The following is a 12,468-nucleotide window of genomic DNA, read 5'->3' on the forward strand; positions in this document are numbered from 1 at the left end:
ATTTTATGCCACCACAAAGAGCACAACTGTAAGTATTTTTGTACAAGTCTTTTTCCTTATGATCTCTTTGGGGTATAAACCCAGCAGTGGTATGGCTAGATCAAAACAGGCAGTCTTTTAAAGCCCTTTGGGCATAGAGGAATGGCTTTTTTGAGGAACACAAGTTTTTAATATTGTTTTTTAATTTTTTTTATTAATAATAATTATTTATTTTCTTGAAATTCCTCTTATCCTTCTCTCCTCTCAAGCCCAGCTGAACAATAAAATTAAATCCTACATAACAAATAAACATTGCCAAATGAAACAACTTCTTGCAGTGGTCCCATCCAAAAATTATATGCCTTATTTTGCATTTCCAGTCCATCACCTTGTTGTTTGTGGTGGGTAGCATGTTTTGCTCTATGTACTCTGGAACATTGCATTGTTGGGCATTCCCAAGTCTTTGAAGGTTGCTTTTATACTGCTGTAGAAATCCTTCTAATTTTGCTCATTTCAATATGTATCAATTGACATAAGACTCTCCAGTTTTCTCTGAAATGTCCATTTTAATACTTTTTATGATACAATAATGTTCCATTCCATTCATGTACCATAATTTGTTTAGCTGTTTCTGAATAGATGGGCATTCCTTTAGTTTCTTGTTTTTTGCTAATAAAAAAATAATTGCGCTAAGTACTTTTGTCAGTAAAGGACTAGACCTGGAATCAGGAAGAACTGAGTTCAAATCTAGCCTCAAACACTTATTAGGCATGTGACATGGAGCACTTAACTACCTCCCCCACCTCCATTTCCTTATCTTTTAAAGTGATGATGATGATGATGATGATGATGATGATGATGATGATGATGATAATAATAATAATACCTCCCAGGGCTGTTGTGAGGATCAAGTGAACTAATATTTATAGAGTGCTTTGTAGACTTAAAGCACTATATTCATGCTAACTAACTATGGATGGTATAGTAGATGGGAGTGCTGACCTTGGTGACAGGAAGATCTGAATTCAAATTTTGCCTCAGAGGTAAATTCTGGGCCTCAGTTTCCTCATCTGTAAAAATATTGATAATGATAGCACCTACCTTATAAGGTTGTTATGACGATCAAATGATTTAAAAAGTGAAAGACTTTATAACTTTAAGGCACTATATAAAATGCTAGCTGTTATTTCTTTGATATCTTTGATAAATTTAGCTTTAGACTTGTTGATTTTGAAGTACTTTCCAGAAGGCAGTTGGAAATTTGATTCTGGAATGCTTGAGGCCATAGAGATGTAGATTTGGGAATCTTCTTCATAGAGGTGAAATTGTGAGTGTATGACAAAGGTGCAAGTGTAGAAGTTAAAGAGGATAGAATCTTAGGGGAACATTAATATTGAGAAAATTTCTAAAAAAAAATCTTAAAAAAATTTATTTTTTTATTATTGATTTATTTTTCTGTCCGAAGCTAACTTGTACTGTTAAAACACTGTTCTTCATTTGGTTCTATTAACATAGTAAATAACTGAAAAACAAGGCTGGGTTCCTACTTTTCCAACTAAGTTTGGGTAAATGAGTACCAAAACATGCTAATCCTCAATCAGTCATTTTGTCAATGCAATAATAAGCATATATTAAATACTAAGTGTTGAGCATTTTGTTAAATCATGTAACTATGAAGAAAAGCAAAAACTGAGCCTGCTCATCTTTTTTTTTTTTAATTTTGAGTTCCAAATTCTCTCCTTCCTTCCTATCTGGTTGGTCTCCAGCTCTAAAATTCTATGATTATTCCCTTGTGAAGTTAGAGAAGAAATGATGGGTGAAGGCAGAAATTCTGTTAGATGGAAAAGAACAAAGTTGAGGTAGCTCATATCAGATGATCTAGACCATGTGAGGAAAGCAGAAATAACCATCAGAGAGCAAAGAATTAAGGTAGGTTTAGGATTTTGAAGGCATTAATAAAGTTTTGAAATGCTCAAAATAGTGAATGTGATAGGTGATGAACTGATATACTGAAATAAGTAAGTGGAAATTTTGTAACGTCTCTAGGAAATGGGTTGTGGGTTGGACCAATGCTATAGACCTGATGTGGTCTACTCAAAGTACAGAGTCAAGTGGTAGGCCTCAATTCTGTGGACTGTGGACAACACTATCTGCCTTTGCAGAAGGATGCAAAAAACAAATCTTTGGTTATTTGAGAAACTCAGGATGGGTTGTGTACCAGGAAAACTGGAGATCCCTAACTCTTATCAGTTCTAATTCCTCCCTCCTCCTGACCCTCATGAGTCCTCTTCATTCCCAATAAATTGGGCTACTTTATTTTATTCTGTCTGCCTAAGAATATTCTAGCTACATACACTTGGCACTAACTGGTCCACTGAGATACAGAGTCAGCAAAGTCTATGCAGATGGGTTGGCTAGACGGCCAAAAGGCTGGAGCCTTAGTGGTCTGGCTCTGTTAGGCAGAATAGAGATCTGGGTCCTTGGCAGCTCACACAAAATGGGTAGAAATGTTGATAAAGCTGAGAAGCATGTCACAGGATCTGGGTAGAATCAGAGAAGACTTCTTCAGATTTGGGAAACCTCCAAGGGAATCAGAGACACAGCTTCTTTCTTTAGCTTGGTCCAAAGATGGCCACAGGAAGGAAGCTCCTGCTCTCAGTCTCTAGAGATCAACCGACCCCCTTGGAATCCCGGTATCTCCTCTTATCAGTTCCTATAGTTCCAGAACCTCACCCTTTTGGTTCTACTCATGTGCCAGCTCTCCTTTGCAAATCATTTGCAAATGCTCACACCCTCTGCAACTTTTCCATTCTTTCCATTTTCTTTCTATAGTACCCAGAAATAACCAAAGGCCTAGATGAGGCCAGATAATATAAACAGCACGTTAGTATGGTTGAGATTTTCCCTTGTAATATCTGACAGCCCAGAAGCTGACAAAATATACTGGCACTTATCTAGGTTAGAGAGGGGCAAAGTAAGGAGTCTGAAAGGCAGAAAGATGTCAGGGTGCTAGTGAGAGCATCTTTGAAACAGCTGACAAAAAGCTTGTGAGGGACAGCTAGGTAGCACAGTGGATATAGCGCCAGGCCTAGAGTTGAGAGGATGTTGGTTCAAATCTGGCCTCAGACATTCCTTACCAGTGTGACTCTGGGCAAGTCACTTAACCCCAATTGCCTAGTCCTTGCCACTCTTTGGTCTTAGAATTGGTACTCAGATAGAAGATCAGGGTTTTTTAAAAAACCCAAAACCCAAAACCAAAGGAGAGCTAGGGAGAGGTTCAGAAGTTAAGTTCAATTAGAATGAAGATAGGAGGCCATGGTAGAGAAAGGAAGTTCAGAATTCAAAATCTTGGAGTTTGAAATGAATCATATACTAATAAAAAGAATACTTTATTAGTTTTATCTCCACAGGTGAAATACTTGTACTTTCATTCATTTTTTAATATCTGGATTTACAGAGAGTTGTTCACAGAGCAACAACTAAACATCATATTTCCTTTTTCCTAGTAAAGTGTTATAAGGATTATTGATCCTTATAGATTACTGGTATTGGTATAGGTATTTCCAATACCTGTGTCCTGAGAGGACAGGTTGTTGGTTTGACTCTTGTGAAAGAAAGCTTCCCAAGCAGTCTGAAAAAATTCCAGCTCAGGCCAGGTTATATAAAAAGCAATTTATTGGCAGTATTAAAATTTAGGAAAAAGGGAAAGAAAAAGTTAACAAGTAAGAATATTTACCCTAAATCTAAATTTTCTAAATGTACCCAAACCCCAATTTAAGGTTCACATGAACCCACTTCTCCTTGATAAAAATCAATGCTAACTTATCTTCCTATCTGTCTACTAACCCAATTCTAACTTTCTACCCTAAAACTAAAACATATAACTTAGATTGATGAGAAAGATTGGATTTCTTTCCTGCTGTTTAGATAGGAAAACAGCTAGTCAGAATCCTAATAGCTTTGCTCTCTTCTGCCACCACTAGCAAAGCAATGACATTGCACCACAATCTCCTTCCTTCTTACTTGGATATTTCTCAAGTAGAAAATTCACCAGATCTTCTCCATCTTCCAATTTCTCTGAGCCAAAAATCCTTGGACCTCCTTCCTTGATTTAGGACAGACCAAGAGAGAGTGTTTCTTGAGACAGGATAGACCAAGAGTGAGAGTTCTTTGGTCTAACTGTCCCTTTCAAGAACCACTGAGAAATTCTTTTTATTTCTCATGATTCTCTCTTGAAAATTCTACTTTGGCTTAAAGAAATCCAGCTTTCTCAAATTTCTATATTTATCTATTTTCTATATATATTTATATCTATTTTATTTATCAACCTTATTTCCTAACCAACTCTTACTTTTAATTAACAAATATCCTATTATAGTCCACCCTGTGTGAAATTTGGGGAGAAAATGAATTTTCTCCCCAAATTAATGTAATTATCCTATATCCTAATTCAATAATTTATCCCCAAATACAACTATTTCCTTAACCTTATAGCTGTCTATCACTATTCTAAACTATTCTAAGGACAGAAAGAGAAATAAAAGGACAGAAAAAGGAAAAACTTTTCATCATTGCAAAACAAATTAAAATTACAGAATCCAAATGCAAACAATTTGCAATAACAAAACAACAAAACACAATTTTTCCTGTACTAGAACAGAAAGGAAAATCCTATCTAAAGATAAAATTCCAAAATTCACCTTACAAATACTATGTAAATAGAAACAGAACTAAACTTTACTGTTCTAATACAAAACAATTCTTACCTAAAGATAAAAATCTTCAAACCATCTTACAACTATAGAAACTGGAAAATTTTCTATGCTATGTACAGAAAAGAAAACCTATCCTAAAACTATGGCAAACTGAACTTAGAACACAATAGCATGCAAACAAAACTATACACAGTCTATTTACAGAATTATACAAAAGTCCATATATACATAAATACAAGTCACTCTGTTTGAAGAATTTAAATTTTCTGCCCTGTTGTAAGTAAAATGGATCTGTAGAAAGGATTTAAAATCTTCATGAGTTAAGTAGGTTACCTATGTATCTAGTATGTCCCTATATAATGTGATATTGGAAATTTGGGAGTCCTTGAACTAATTTTGAGGTCCTTGATCTAAACTTTCCGTGGACATTTAGGACTCTTTCAAAACTACATTTCCCATGATTCCTCTTGCATAATGAGGTGGACAGGAAGTAGACAGAGGCATAAAGTCTCAGGATAGGATTGGTACGCTCTCTTTCCTGCTGAAGAAGCCAGGTGGGAAGGTATGGCGTGGCATTTGAACTAGCTCTTATCAGGCATGTGGCTTTAATTATCAATATGGTTATCAATAAAACCCTAATATTTTTATATATATCCATTTTATTTCTTACAATAATTTATAATAGAACTTATAACATTTCTATGTGATATGATGTGTGTGTTATGATAACTATGCCTATCTCCTAAAGTGGTCATACTTACTCATTACCATAAATATCCTAAAACAACAACCTATCCTTCATACAAACCATTGAACTGCACCATGTTTTTCCCTTGGAATCTTCATTTGCAGTTTGTGCTCTTTATTCTGCTTTAGCCTGATAACAAATAGTATGTTGCCAGTTTCTCTTTTTGATTGTTGCTTTTATAGAATATTACAAAATTTGTCCACCTGATTGTGTTTGTGATTGTAACAATGTTCTTATAATGTGTTTTCTCAAGTAGTACATTGTCCTTAAGAAATCTTGTTTGTAGTGAGTCTGTTGTCCATGTGTTGTTGTTGCAGTTGTCCTTATTGTGTTGTTGTTGATCTTTCTGTTGTTGATTTTTGTGTCCTCTTCCTCTTCTCACTATCTTCACCAGCAGCCTTCTTCAACTATTGTTGGCCTCTTCTCCTGATGATTTTTTTTTTTCACGTGAGAGCAATGCAGCCACAAATCTTTATCTGAAACCTTTACAGCTGTAGGTGTTGTGAGTAGAATCTCAAAAGGTCCTAGCCACACTGGTTCTGTGGCACTAGTCCTAGTAAAAATTTTAATATAAATGATGTCACCTGGATATAAGTCATCCAATGGAAAATCTATTGGTCCAGGCTGAAGTTGGATTTCCAGCTCTTGCAATTCCTTAATTCTGTTCTGCAGTTGTGAGATGTATTGTGCAATACTTAAATCTCCATCCAGCAAGGAGGCATAGACAGGGCTAAAAGTCTTTGTTTGTGGTGTGTAAAAATTAAGATAGAAACTGTTCAGATACCTTTGATAGATGTTACAAAGGTATCCTCAGTTGTAGCAGTGACGTAAAGCTCAACTGGTTAGCTATGAGCTGTTACCTCTGGGACTAGCACAAGGAAACACTCTAGAAACTACTATGTGTGAAAAATAAACTATTTATTAAGAGTTTAGCATTTGCAAAAGAATATAAAGATATAAAAAAGATTACTAAATCTAAGGGGATCAACTTAAACCTCAAACCCAACTGACTTCACATGAAGTCTTTTCAGTCCTGGTTTCCCAGGCTAAACTAAACTTCCTATTTCTAACTAACCCCCCAATTTTCCTTATAAATAATTGTATATAGTTCTTAACTCTGTCTCCAAATTATAAAAGCAACAAGGGCAAGTTGACTGAGGCCTTGTTAAGCCCAGCTATGACTCTGGGTTCCACCCAGAGCCTAGAGAAAAAAACAGGATCTTCTGTTATCTTCTTAGAGATGAATGAATTACCAGTAGCAGGTAAACAATCACTGTGTTCATATCCTAGTGTTATCCCAAATTGGCAAAAGGAAAACACCAAGACACTCCAGGATTTATCTTTCTTTCCCTCAAACTCCAAATCTTGGAGCAGAGAGCAGAAAAGCAGTTAGTCCTTCTCCCAGCATCCAGAGCAACTGACAAGAATTTTCAGTTGGCCCCAGCTCTCACTCTAACATTCCACAGAATCTTCTACACTAGCCCTACTGCAGCTCTTGAGACAGATTCCAAATTGCTTATCTACAAAACTAACTTATCAATACATATCTTAATATTATTCCAATAGGTTGGGCATGGCCAAAAAGCATCTTATATGGGGAAACATGTAAATCACTTCTGGGCCATGTTCTGATGTAAAACAATACGAGTGGTAAAATCTCTGGCCATTTCAAATGGGTTTCTGTACAGAGTTTCCCAACCATAGTTTTAACTTCTCGGTTCATGCGTTCTACCTGGCCATAATTATGGGGATGGTATAGGACATGGAATTTAGATGTTATTCCTCAATTTGCATAGATCTGCTTCAAAAGTGAATCCATAAAGTGCGACCCACAATCTGAATCAATTTTAGATGGAAATCCAAACCTTGCCATTACCTCTCTCAATAATGCCTTGGCAACAAAATTAGCTGTGGAGGAAATGCTTCAGGCTATCTTGTTAATTGATCTACAATTACCAGGCAGTACCTATAGTTCCCAGCCTTTGGCATGGTGATATAATCAATCTGTATATGTTAAAAAGGGAGAGAAAGCTATAGGCCTGCTTTCAAATGCTTTTTGTCTGAATATGCTTTGGTTATATTGCTGACAGATCTGTTAAGAAGAGTTAATCCTAGAAGATACTGTTTTTATCCCAGGGGCTATCCAAACTTTTTTCACAGGGTCAACCATCCCTTGTCCCAAAATGACTCTGTTTATGGATGTTTTGACAGATCTGGTTATAAAAGGCTCTTGGCAGTATTGATTTTCCATACAAAGCCACCCAGATGCTATTTTTGTTCTCTGCCTTGAAATTCTTTTTCCATTTTAGAACCTCTTTTTCACTGTATGCTGTAGCCAGATCTTGTGGCGTTATCAGGGCTAGATTTAAACATAGTTAAGGTCCACCAGTTGCTGCAAATTTAGCAGTCACATCCACTCTGTCATTTCTCCAGGCTACAGAATCTGTGTTTTTTGTGTGTGCCTCTGCAGTGCACAATCGCTATCTGCTTTGGTAGTTGTAAAGTAGCTAGCAGTTCACTTATAATTTGTGCATTGGCAACTGTTTTTTCCAGAGGATGTTAAGAAGCCTCTTTGCAACCACAGACTCCTGACTTTGTTACGGATCCCAAATGCTCTTTAGAATCAGTGTAAACACTCTTGTGTTTGGCTATGATACAAGTTTACTTTACTGCTATGAGCTCTGCAGCCTGGGCACTCAGATGTGATGGTAAAGCTGCTGCCCACACTGTCTCAAACTCTGTTACCACTGCTGCTTCTGTGTACCGTACCCCATCTCTCATAAAGGAGGATCCATCCATGAAAAGAATAAAGTCAGGATTCTCCAGGAGTGTATCAGAGAGATTGTCCCTTGGTTCCTCAGTTATTTGGACTACGTTAGCATACTCATGTAGCTGTTGAAGTTGGTAGGTCTGGTAACAGTGTAGCAGGGTTTAAATTTCCACATCTTTTCAGGGTGATGTTCTCACTCCCTAAAAGTATTAGCTCATGTCTAGCCAGCTCTGATCTGAAAAGGCTTGTTTTATGCTTCAATTTCATGCGGAGACATGATAGTAAGTGGATTCTCCAGAGCTAAGTCTGCAACCTTTGTCACTAACAGAGCTGTTGCTGCTGAAACAAGTAAGATATCTCAACGGGGTTTGTAGAGTTGTAGGGTTGTAGAGTTCAGAGGAACTCACTCTCCAAGCCCAAGTAGGTCTGAGAGTCAACTCTTAGGCCACAACATTATCTGACTTTTCTTTTAAACCAGTAAAGTCGTTTACTTATAGTAAATTAAAGAAATGATGGAGGACTAGAGTAAAAGGAGTTCCTAATCTTAAAATCTAGATATTCCTCCCTCCTTTCTATGGGCTTCTCATGAATCCATCTTCAAGTTCTTCAAGCTACACTTTCACTACTCTGATCTCTCTAAAAACCCAGACTAACTAACTAGTCTGAACTGATTGGTCCTCAGATTAAAGATAGTCACAGTAAAATTTCATCAGAGTAGACAGTTGGAATCTAGATGTTCTTAGCCTCTTCTTTAGAGGTCAAGATGGCTGCAGCTCTCTGTTCCAAAGACAGAGTTTATCAGGGTTTGGCTCTCACTCAATTCAGTCAGGAAACCTCTCAGGAATTAGTAATCAGGAGCTCACAATGTGGGAGATGGTAACTGTAGACAGGGATGGACAGGATCTCCAGAATCTTCTCACCAGTTGGACTACAGGACCTCTGGGTATCAGGAAAGGCAAGTCACCTCCTACAGGCATAGATAAACTGCCACAGGAAGTGGACTCTCTGCTCTTCTGGCCAAACAGGAAAAATGAACCCCTCACTCTTTGGTCCTTGATTTTATATCTTTCCCAGATTCTGGAACTGCCCCTTCAGTTCTGTGCGTGTGACCAGACCCTTTTGCAAACCCATGCCTCTTGCTACATTTGCAAAGTTGCAAAGCCCTGGTTTCTTATTCTCCTCTACACTGCCATACCTCTCAGGCATGGTGGAGCCACCACAGCTATTGGATCCAGTTGTCCAGAATAATATGCAATAGGTTTTTGCATTGGACCAAAAACCTGTGTTAGCACCCCCAGAGGCCACATCTTTTCTCTCATGGACATACAAAATAAATGGCTTTTTGTAATCTGGTATGCACAGAGTTGGTGCTGAGAGAATGGCATCCTTCAGTTGTGAAATTGCATCCAGGTATTCTGTTGTCAATATTTTGTAAGCTCTGTAAATGGTTTCACTCAAAACGTGGTATCCATTGTTTGCAAAATCCTGTCACTCCCAGAATTGCTCTCAATTGCTTTTTGATATTTCATGCTGTTAGTTTTTGTATGTATGCTATTCTCTTCTCTGAGATATGCCTGGCCCCTTCTGTTAACAAATCCCAGATATTCCACCCTGGGTAAGCACCACTGCACCTTGGACTTAAGAGATTTTATGTCCCCTTTTAAATAACTCAATTACAAGGTGCTTGCAGTCTCTTTGGCATGCCTTGGCTGATGGTGAGGCTAGCAGGAGATTGTCAACAAAATGAATCAGCCTGCTTTCTTTAAAGTATATATTAGCCAGGTCCTCAGTTTAAATTTGTCCATGTAAGTTGGATCATATTGCTTTATTATCTTTTCAAATTTTCTAATGATGGTGGCTACAGGTTCTTCATCAAAGGATGGAGTATTTCTCTTAAAAGAATCGATATCCATTTGGGTCAAACTTTTCTTTTGTTTAACCATGACTAGTTTCTTTTATTAGTTACCATGGGTACCTCATGCATTGGGAAAAGTGTCCCCCCACCCACAGTGTTCTCCAGCTCAGCTGTTTCCTGCTCAAGTTTTGTGAGTTCTACTTTGTTTCCAACATTATTGCCCTTATTAATTTGTTGTTTCAATAGTGCCAGTTCTTGTTCTAGTCCATTTATCTAAGTATTTCATCTGAACATCTTTCATATTCCCTGATCTGTTTTCTCTTCCAAAATGTTAAAATATTTAGGATGCACGAGAAACCCATCCTAATTGAAAACAATGCCAGTATTAGTATAGTACTAATGAAAACCAGTATAGAATGTCAAACAATGATTGGTACAGCAGCTGGTTGGGCAGAGGTATTCCCTTGATGTTCTCTGGGATCATGTTATTAATCAGTTGGATAAGATTCCCCAAATTAAGGCATTCCAATTTGAACCACATCTTGTTAATTACTAGTAATAACTGCAGACTCTGCTCTGTGTAATTTGGTTCTGGCAGAGGCTCAATGTGCTTTGGAACTCTCCTTGGTGCTGAAGTTGAACGTCACCTGAAAATTCTGTCAGCTGAGAACTGCCTGCCTATATCTGACTTGTTTTGAAAATATAACTAATATTTCCCTTGTTGTTTTGTAAGTTCTTTTATTTTCCAAAACGTGGCTCACCAAATGTTATAAGGATTATTGATCCTTATAGATTACTGGTATTGGTATAGGTATTTCCAATACCTGTGTCCTGAGAGGACAGGTTGTTGGTTTGACTCTTGTGAAAGAAAGCTTCCCAAGCAGTCTGAAAAAATTCCAGCTCAGGCCAGGTTATATAAAAAGCAATTTATTGGCAGTATTAAAATTTAGGAAAAAGGGAAAGAAAAAGTTAACAAGTAAGAATATTTACCCTAAATCTAAATTTTCTAAATGTACCCAAACCCCAACTTAAGGTTCACATGAACCCACTTCTCCTTGATAAAAATCAATGCTAACTTATCTTCCTATCTGTCTACTAACCAAATTCTAACTTTCTACTCTAAAACTAAAACATATAACTTATGATGATGAGAAAGATTGGATTTCTTTCCTGCTGTTTAGATAGGAAAACAGCTAGTCAGAATCCTATCAGTTTTGCTCTCTTCTGCCACCACTAGCAAATCAATGACATTGCTGATCTCTTTCTCATTTGCTCTAGTATTTGCCTCCCTAAGCTGTTTTCTGAGGCTCTCAATTAGCGTATTTTTCTCGTCATTCCCCCTTTCCTTCTCTTGTGCAAAAACATATGTGACCTTCTGCTTTAGTTCGTCCAGTCTCAGAAGTTCCCAATCCGGGTAGTTATCAGTAAAAAACTTCTTAACCTGGGGAACAGCATTCCTAACAAATATTCTTTAAATGTGTTCCACAGTGGTATTCTCTACATTCATGCCTAGGTACATCTCAGCTGCTTCAATGATACGGTCTAAAAATGTTGCTGGGGACTCCTGTGCAGTCTGCCTAATTCTTTCAAATTTGGACCATGAGTTAGGGTGCCTTGAGTTCTTTTCCATGACTTTAAGCAGTGACATTTTCGCCTGTTTCAACATCTGGTAAATTGGAACTGAATTGAGGTCCAGTTCCTCCCAGGCTACTGGCCATGGTGTCATCCCCTCAGTATTCCTGGTCTCCTCTACGAACTTATTTCTATCGTGGTTGGACAAGATCTCTCCCAATACATACCAACAATCCTCAAAGTCCAGGTCATGTGCCTTAATAAATGCCCTAAATATTTTTACAAACTTGCCAGCATCATCGTGGAAATTGGGAATTTTTCTCTTTAAATTCTCCACATCCTCTGTTCTAAACCTAGTATGTTGTCTTACGTGGAAAATCCCATCATCTCTCACAAGAGGAAAAAGATTAACGGGTTTGTCACCCTTATTCAGTGCCTGTTGTTCTAACTCAGCCTTAGATGATTTGGATTTAACATTTTTGCCAGTATTTCCATCTTGAGAAAGTATAGTCACATTGCCCGTATTATTATCAGGACCAGGAGGTCGACCATAAGCACCACCATTTTGCATGTAAAGTTCCAAATTATCCATTTTAACCTGCATCATTCTCAATATCTGCTTTGTCTCTGAATCCCTAAAACACCAGGTCACCACAATTTTAAAACAATAATTAACATGCAAAAATATCCACCGTAATTTATACATGATATATCCAGTTAGAACAATAACAGGGGTGTGTGAAATCACATCCAGAATAGTAATGTGAAGAACAGGTTGGGCAAATCCAAAATCTAATATACCCCTACAATACCTGGGTATGATTTTAAA

This window comes from Gracilinanus agilis, chromosome 1 (assembly GCF_016433145.1).
Source record: "Gracilinanus agilis isolate LMUSP501 chromosome 1, AgileGrace, whole genome shotgun sequence".
NCBI lineage: Eukaryota > Metazoa > Chordata > Mammalia > Didelphimorphia > Didelphidae > Gracilinanus > Gracilinanus agilis.